The sequence below is a fragment of the Equus asinus genome, chromosome 8 (assembly GCF_041296235.1).
Source record: "Equus asinus isolate D_3611 breed Donkey chromosome 8, EquAss-T2T_v2, whole genome shotgun sequence".
NCBI lineage: Eukaryota > Metazoa > Chordata > Mammalia > Perissodactyla > Equidae > Equus > Equus asinus.
This window is the reverse complement of record NC_091797.1, coordinates 57,020,859-57,030,726: the sequence shown is the minus strand read 5'-3', so window position 1 is coordinate 57,030,726 and position 9,868 is coordinate 57,020,859.

Sequence of the window (9,868 nt, the reverse complement as noted above, 5' to 3'; positions counted from 1 at the left end):
GATTAGAGAGCACGACTCATCCATGGAACTATACATAGGTTACTATGACTGGAATATAAAACGATATTTCGGAATCTTGGTCTTTTCTCGGTGGTGAGGAGGAAGGGCAAGGGAAGAGACCCACAGTGTCTCTCTCAGAACTTCAAACTGTCTTCATTTAGTAATGTAAATTAATATATGCATATATATTAACTGGATGATTTGCACATGTTCGAAGGATAGTACAATAAAGATAACTTAGGACAACATCAAATTTAGCAATATATTTTTTTTCTTTTAAAGGGATGTGTTTAAACACTGGTGAGAGATGCAACTAGAATGGCAGGCAGGACTGTATGTTGTAAAGTTATGGCTTCCCTGCAAAGTTCCTGGTTCCAACAATAGCTCAGAGATCTGCAAATTTCAGGAGGCTGAGTTAGCATCCCAATTCATCAGAACACAGGAAAGACTTTGGTTGTACTCACGGGTCAAGTGAGGTTCTTGTGCTATCCTTGAATTTCAGTAAGTACCCTTTCTGTCAAGGATACTGGAGAATTGGAGGTATGAAGAAAGTCTCCTAATGTGGAAATGGGACAAAAAAAAGAGCCATCAACTTTAATGGGAAGTGTGCAGTGGTTGTACAATAAAAGAGCAGTCTCTGTTAAATGCCACTGAGGCTGGAGGGTGGGGCACTAAGTCCTGAAGAGCAGAGATTTTTCTTATGCTATGTGTTGTACTTGGCTTCCACTTCATCTGGATGAAATTTCATCTGTTACCTTCACTTGGTCTTCACTGTTGTAAAAAAACCCTCCAGTCTTCGAAGCAAGTATTTGGTGCATTTTCATTGGGATTAAATGAATTGTCCTTTGACTAGTGAATTATGAATGTGTACACTACACCCCATAAGATGCATTAGGCCAGCTATAATTGGAGTCTGAGATGCAACTAATTCTAATGGATTTCATCTAGATATAGATAAGAACTAAAATTTGAAGGACTATGAGGCAATTAGCAACTTAAGAACATTTTAATAAAAGGCTCTTTGACTTCTTGGCAGAGAGTGCAAAGGAGAGTGACTGAGTATAAGAGTAAACTGGCTCACATTAGCACAGAGCCCTGTGAGGTAATCGAAACACATCGGGCACATTTAATAAATCATGGACAGTCTCCAGTAAAAGAAAGTAGCTTCCTGATGGGCAAGGTGGCAATTTATTTTCAAAATGTTGATTTCATTTCGGCCCAAATTTTTATTTCTTGTCTTTCTCCCCAGTTAGAATCTAAGGACATGAGATCTGGGACTGTGTTGTTCATGACTGAATTGCCACCATCTAGAACACTGCCTGGTCCATGATAGACTCTACATAAATACTTCCAGAATGAACGAAAGTCATTTGCAGACCTTCTTCTGGCCAGACACTGTGTTAGGGGCTTTAAAATCTTTGTCTCATCTGACTTGCATCAGAGCTAGTCAGGTACCCCATTGGCTCATGTGGACACTGAAGCTCAGAGAGGCTAACTGTCTAAGAAAAATAGCTAGGAAGTGTCAGATCTGGGATCCACCCAGGCCTTCTAACTTCACTCTCAACATTTCTGTTTACTGTGGGTTTAGGGAATAATTCTGATTCTTTGGTGGGAGGACTGGGTCCTGGTTGCTACAAAATCTTTGGAAGTCTCTCTTCTTTCTGCTGGTATGTATCCTCAAAGACCCATGATGTGGACTAGATAATTTATTAGTTCCAGATCTAAATGTTTAGTAGTATACCAGGACACCGTGAAACTTCAAAAAACTTCTATTCCAAAAGCACCTCCAGTGGTACCCATGGGGTCCCCCAAAGGGCTCTTGCTTGTACATCGGCCATTAGGCCCCAGGACCTCTCTCTTGACTGCCTGCTGCTTGGCGTGCCTGCTCCATCCCTAGCACACATGCTCCCTTACAAGTCACATGGACAAACAGAAAGTACTGTCCTGACGAGTCATTTTTGGCCCCGAAGCCGCTGCTCACTCAGGTGGCGGGAGAGGGATGGGAAGGCGTCTTGGCATGAATTCTTGCAGAGAGAGACTTGGCCTGGTTACATATATTTCTTTTGTCATAAAATCCTGGTTAAAATAGACAGCTTTCACTTGAGACAGCTGATCTGCAGTGGGTATTTTTCTTCTCTACTGTAACCAAAATTCACATTTCCCCCCAACCTCTGGACTTGACCATCAAGATGATAACTCATCACATAAATATAAAATTTCCCAGCTTCTTCGTAACAGGATCCAGGACAAACACTTTCAGGTAGGCTAAACATGCTATTTTTGGAAAAGTTATAAGAGACATTTAAAAGGCAGAGGCCTTGCATCCATATCTCCCTTCCCAATTAGCTGGTTAGAGAGCAAAGCAAAGACTTAGAGTGAAAGATGTTTGGCTTGTGTGTTTTGTGTGTGTGAGTGTGTGTGTGTCTTGCATGGCTGTGTGTATATGTACACAGTGAAAAAGAGGAATCCTAACACACAAAGAGTGTTCTTATTTACACAAAGACGTTGATAGTTTCAGAGCAATTTCTAGGAAGGAGAATTTTTATCCGGCTGGCATTTTCTAATAGGGGGAAGAGAAGAGAATTAAGTGACTGTTGGTGGAGGCATAGTGTTGGGAACTTTATGTTGATTATGAATTCAATTTGTATTTAAGAATATGTTTTACTGAGTACTTCTTAAAAATTACTGTGCAAAAGCTGAGAGACAAAGACTGAATAAAGTACATTCCTTTATGCCAAGGAATTTACAGTCTAGAAGGTGAGGCAGGAGAACAAGTGGTGATTATAATCGGGTGTAATGAGTGTTATGCAAGAAGTCTATACAGAGTTATTATGCAGGAACACATAGGAGGGGCACTTACACTTAATCTTAGCCAAAGGATGACGGTCTGAGTACAGAGAGCCAGACCAGCTTGGTAAACACGTATGTGGGGGTGGGGGGTTTAGGAAGACTTCCACCTTGGGTCTTGAAATACTGGTGCAGAAGTATAGAGACGGCTTCATTGGGGGCAGAGGAAAAGACACAAGGAAGCTGCTAGAGGCAAGAGAAGCCTTGACGAGTTCAAGGACGCTGCTTGAACAGGTGTGGCTGGGAGGCAAAGGTGTTCTTAGAATTTAGATTCATCGTGATGACTGGGAAATTAGTGAAGGATTTAAAGTGGGGAAAAATAGAATTCATTTTGCATTTTATTAAAAATGTTTCAGCATTTTGAGTAAAGGCATATGATTATTTTTGTTTATTTGTTTTTTTTTTTTGACTTTTGATTATCTGGAATGATAAGAAATGAGGGACAGGGACCTTGCTATAAATGGAAATTCATATGATCTCCTAATTATCATGCTTGTTGTTAGTCTAATTTTCTCCCCATGAAACTTTTAATTGGAACTTATAGTAAGTTATAAAATAAACTCATTTAGGTCAATTGTCTTGCAATGTAGTGAATATATTATGAGGAAAGTGAAACTGGAGGCAGGAGACCAGCCATGTGGTTGTTCAGGAATCCAAGGAGTGGAAACGCTGCTAGGAGGGAATTGATACAACTGGGAAGGAGGAGTGGAGGAAACACGGCTGTCAAGGATGATGTGCATTTCTGACTTGGGCAACTAGGAGGATGGTGCTAAAACAATGGTTAACATTTATTGAGCACTAACTATGTGCCAGGTACTGTTCTACATGCTTTACATATATGAATTCATTCAGTACTTACAACACAATGACGTAAGTACTACTCTTTTCTCATTTTACAGATGAGGAAATGGAAACAGGAAGATGATAAGTAGCTTGCCCAAGGTCACATAATTAGTTAAGAAACAAATTTGGGAGCGGTCAGTTCATAGAGGTCCTGAAGACAAAAAAATAGATAGAAATACCCGGAAAGCATCTGTTGGATGAGGAAAGGAAAGGGCCAAGGGCAGAACCTTGGGAAATTCCAATATTTCAGGAGTGGCAGAGGAAGAGACGCCTGTAAGAGATGGAGTTGGATCAGCCCAAAAAGTTGAAGACCTCAGAAGACAATGGTGTGATAGAGAGGAAGGGCCTCCAGGTTGGGACTGCCACCTGCTTTTCCAAATGAGGAAGTGGAATCCGGGAAGTGGAAGAGCTGGGGTGTTGTGCTCTTCCCACTGCTCCCTGGCCCCTTTCTGATTAAGGCAGCATTTGGAGGACAGACACATGACTTTTATTTTTATTTTTGGACTCGATTATCTGGAATGATGAGGAATGAGGGACTGGGACTTGGTTATGAAATAAAATTTAGATTATGCCCTTATTATAATGCTGGTTGTTAGTCTAATTTCCTCTATATGAAATCTTTTACTGGAACACTCAATGAGTTAGAAAATTAAGTGATCTAAGTTCTCTCTTCTCTTTTCTTTCCACTAAGAACTAGCTAGAAAGTATCTAGGTAAGAGAAGCAGAAAACCCCAACAATCCAATAATCCCCTGGATACTCATTGGTGGTACAGTTAACCTTGAGGGCTTAGAGCTCACAAAGTTTGTTGACCATCCTTATTGCTTACAATAATTGCTAAGGTAACTTCATTAAATATTTTTTCCAGACTAAAATTCAGCAAACAACATCAGTTCTCAGAGATCCCTGCTTTTCTCAGATCACTGGGTAGCTGGCTATTTTCTTTCCTTTTCTTGAATTGTGTCAGCTCCAGAAGGTGCTATAATCCTGTTGGTCTTCATCTTTACAACAACACTACTGGGTAGCTCTTGGGGTTTTCAAGGGTCTTTAATCCCTGACACCTGGCCACTCTCCCATCTTAAACTAGTTACAGTCATGTATGACTTTTTATATATGTCACATATGCCATACATTTACTTTTCCTTTAAATTCTACATTTAAAAATCTCTTGCAAAAGCCAGCTTGAATATTTGAGTCCTTTACAAAGGTTAGTGCTTGGCTTACTTTCCTCCTGAATTTTTAAGTTTTCATTTTTTCCCACTTTCTCTGGCAGTGCTTGCTGCTCAACTCCCATAGTCCCTGCTTGTATAGCCCTTAGCAGAACTTGTCAATTTGTGTTTATTTTTCCGTTTACTTGTTTGGCTGTCTCACCCATGACCTCCAAGATCTAAGGAGACAGGAATTGTGTATTTTACTCAGCAGTGCAAATTCTACTTGCAATTCCAGCTCCCTGCTCTTTTCGCTACAACACATGGGTACCAGAAGCAAGGAGGTGGGTATGTCCTACAAACTGGCCCCTAGGAAAGGAGATGGAAAGGGCATGAGATCTGTCCACTCCTGAAACTATCTAGAGAAGTGCCATGTTAGGGAGCCAGTTTGAGGGAGGCGGGCTGGGCCTGCAAGGCAGGGGGAGGTAGAAGACAAAGGATTGGGATGGAGGATAAAGGAGCCTATAAACCAAGATGGGAGCTAAAGTGAGCACTGACACAAGTGAGAAGCTGGAAGGATGGGATCGGGGTCAGAGAGAGATCAGGCAGGGCTGGTTTAGGATGGATTTTGCTAAGTCAGGGTGTCTGAGGACAGAATTCCTCTTCCTTATCGACCATTTTATATGCTCTTTCTCTGCAATGTGTTTTCTTGCACAGTCATTTCTCAGAAAAATGCTGTTAGGAAAATTTGACCCAAAGAGAAAAAACTGACTGGTGAAATGAAAATGATAAGAACCTTAAATTAAACTATGACCTATTATTCCTTTCAACAGTGAAAGAAGGAAAATCCAGAATGAGGGAAGGCAGATACCAGGGATTCCTGGAAAGTAGATTAGAAAACTTACCGTAAAAATTAGGTATAAACCCGAAGAGACTGCTGGAAGGGAAACTGTTCAAGAGAAGTGGGAAGCTAAAAGTATGACTCAAAAAAGTATAACTGTAAGTAATCCAATCAAAAACAATTTTGATGAAGAAGGAAAAAGATAGATAGAAATCTGCATAATGAAACAGGAAGAAGTCTTAATTAGAATTCCTTGTAAAAAATCGACATAAAAAATGTAAGGAGGGGATATAACTAAGTACAGATGTAAAGATGGCTTTAATCTATCTGTGAAAAAACAGTTCTGCAAAAAAATAAGAGAAAAGAAAAGCTTGTTTCTAGAGTGAGCTGAAACTTGCAAAAGTGTTTAACCAGAACAATAAAAGGGTCTTTAAAACCAACGTTCTCCATGAAGATGAGAAGCACCAAATCTGCTTTTCCAGTGTTGATAAGGCTTTAAACAATATACAAATGTAAGACCAGAAGAGAAAACTTCTTCCTGTTATATTCTATAATAACCTGGTCTTATTAATAGCATATTATTTTGTTATTAGTAATAATTCTATACTCCCCAATAACTCTTACATACACTATTGTATTTAATAATATTTGACTATTTTTTCCTAACATATTGTCATAAATCAGAAAATCAGAATTCTTCATTTTCTATCTTCTCACTTGAGGCATTTAGTGCTTTGCTTTGTATGTGATTGGTTTAGCATCTCTATAGCCCAATGGGAAATTTCTGTAATCAATTGCATCTCAGGTAACAAAACAATTATAGGCAATTAAAGTGAAAGGGACTTTTTCCTCAGATAATTTCTTTCTTTTTTAGATATTTACAAACCACATTTTCTCCTCCGCCCACTTCATTAGCTCAACTCCGACATTTTCAGCCCAAATTAGGAAGCTCTCATGTTCTCGGTCTCGAAACCATGTCTTCCCTCTCATTGCCAAATCCTTCCTCTTTCAGACTTCTGTATACACTGCCCCTTCTGTTTCAGTTTTTTGACTTTTCAGTTTGAGGATCTCTGCTATCACTTATGATCTGAATATCTGAATAAGCGTTTCCCTTCAGTCAGCATCCGGTAACAGAGCTTAGGTAAAACTGTTCTTCCTCAGTCCTTCTTTGCATTTCTTTTACATTCTGCACTTGGCGATGTCTTGCTCTTTCCTTTTTTTCTGGATCCTTGACTGAAAAAGAATTGTGCATGGATCTCTGTATACCTCACTAATTAAACTCGCCCAATCAATATGGTTGTCTCCATTGTTTGACATACAGCCTCAACTAGACACTTTCATTTAGGCATCTTGAGATAAGTAGCAGATGATGACTTCTCATTTTATAATGGGAAGAGGCAGACAGGGAGAGGCTAAGTACCTTGTCTGTCTCAACCAGGGTTTATTTGATTAGTTGACACGAGTTCCTGCTGAGTTGTATAACTTTAATTTGGACCATGTCATTATTAAACATTTCACTTTCCTAAGAATTGGGTGTTCTCAGAATTTGGCATTCGTGCTAAATGGCACATTGGGTCACTCTCCCCAGTTAAGGTCTATTTTCCAACGTGTTCTTTTGGCTCCTGCTTCTAAGTTTTTGGGTCGTGGTTGCTCCACAGCTGGTGGCCCTTTTGAGGTTCCATATTCCTCGGAAGGAAACAAAGCTTTTGAAAAATTACTGAGAATTTATTACTTATTTATTACTTCTCATGTTATGTATTTAGAGTTTTGAACCAATATCATATCACCTTTAAGTGAAAGGAATAAAGTAAGTAGAGATTTGATTGAAAGAAACTAAAAAGCATAATTAAGATTAACATGTCCTAGTTTTCCAGTCATCCTTTGAGAGCAGGAAAGAAACAATCCATATCTCGATCTACATATATAGAAGAAGATGTTAACCAATCAAAGAGGGGAGCTGGGCGTTTGGTTGGAAATCTCTGCATGTTGGAAACCTATGCTCTTTGTCCTACTTTGTCAGGTCCAAGTGACCATAAACTGGCAAAATGTGCCTTGGAAGGGGGAGACGTATGGGGGAGAATTGGGAAAAAGGAGGCCGCTGGTGCAGAGACCTGGTCATTAGTCCAAAAAGATAGTTTCTTCCAGATAACGTACAAAAATAGAATGGACATTGGGGGAGAAAGAACAACCAGAAAGAAACAGTGCTGTAAAACGCTTTATCTAGAAAATGAGCCCTCCCTGACTAGTCTTGAAACAACTTTGGAAAAAACTCTTTACACAAGCTACTTTGCAGTTCACAAGATCTTTTCCACTTTGTAGCAAGATGATGCACTTTGCATGAACATTATCAGTTTTAAGATTCTCAGACTCATGCGTCCCTGCTTCCCTCACCTCCCAGGCAGGAGGAGGCTGAGAACTGGGCCCTGCTCCGTGCCTCATCCTTCTCCCTCCTTCCTCTCCTCCTCCTTTAAGGTGAGTCTCCAATACTGCTTTCTCTGCAGTGGAATTATGCCTGAAATTCAGCCAGAGGCAGATACCTCCCTTCATTTTCTTCCACTTTTCTTTTCCCCATATTTCTCTAAAATAAATCGACATCGTAAAGTGGTAACAAACACAACATCATCACTCTGCATTTTTGCTCTTGTGAGTCATGCAAAAAGGCAATGTACTTCACTGCCTTTGGATTTACCTCACTGTCCTTACTAGGACCTGCACTTAGGGAGACAGTAATCAATAAATGCTAAATAATATTAACAAAAAGTACGCAGGAGTTTCTAAGCTTCAAAGAAAAAAAAATTTAAAGACATCAATTTCCAGGAAAATTATTCTTGTAGCCACTCCAAAAGGTTTTTTTTTTTCATCAAAAGAACAAATGGAAAAAAGTATAAATGCCAAATCAAACAGAACCCTTAGCATTAAATATATTCTGGAGTTTGTGAAATTGAATTTGCATTTTTAAATGAATCCAAATGCCCCTTTACAAAAGTAACCCACTTTTCTTCATTGTTTTTCCTCTATGATGACAGCCAATAATAAATATTCTTTCCTCTTTCCCTGCATACTCATATTTGGGAAAAAGATTATTTGAAGAGAAATGTACTGTTATCAAAGTTATAGTTTAGAGAGGGAAGTTTCAATTACCTGTAGGTAGGCAGCAGGTAGGAATAATAAAAATAATCTTTGTTTTAAATCTTTTTTCATGGAAGGAAGAGAGACAAGAAGAAATGTAGGAAGTCAGAGAACTTTTCTAGAATTCTATAGTAAAGATTTTTTTCCCCTGCAAATGACTGGGTCCAAAAAGGAGATTCCCAAAATGTGGGAATAATTCTAACTCATTTAATATTTTCTAATACAGATAAGATCCAGGCCTTCTACTGGCGACACAGTCCACACAACGAACTGTCAAAATCATTAGTGCTTAAATACCCCCAGAAAGAGTTCTTCATGGTTCCTATGGCTTTACCTTTTAGCAGCCCACATTCAGTTCATGCTTAGGAGATGAGCAATCACAGTAGCAAAGCTATAGGCATTCTACATTCCACTGGCACATTACAGAGATATTGGAAATATTAACCACATGTGTCACCTGCACAATCTTTCTTTCATCAACATTGGCCATCTGGTCCCACTGAAACTGTAAATCCAATAACCAAATCATCTCATTAAAATTCCCTGCCCTTCTGAGCTATTTCCTCTCCTTTGCCACACCTTCTAATTCCTCTCACCTTTGAAGATCTTTCCTGCTACCCTTTAAAACCTCCATTCAGCCTCTTTGATTCCATGATTATTTCTTGGATCATTGAGTACCTAGCATCATCGTAGCCCTCACTTCCTTTAGGTACCTCAGCTTTCCTCACCTCAATGATTGTCATTCTCCACCCCCCACCCCATGACTTTTATGAATTCCATGTCAGTCTATTGACTTGTGACTATGAAGTCCATCTTACCTTTACACTGGAACACACAAAATACCTAGAATTACTTTTGACATCCAATGGGGCTCAATAAACATATATGCACATGAAATTAGAGAAATCGAATAAGTGAAGCTTTCTGACATCAGATTTCTAATATGAAAATGAATTTCAAATGAATCATTTTCTTGTTATTTTCCTAGGGTAGCTGTCTAAATTTCAGCATGACACCAAAGGCCTTTTACACAAAAGTTAAGAAAGAGCTAAGACCTCTGGC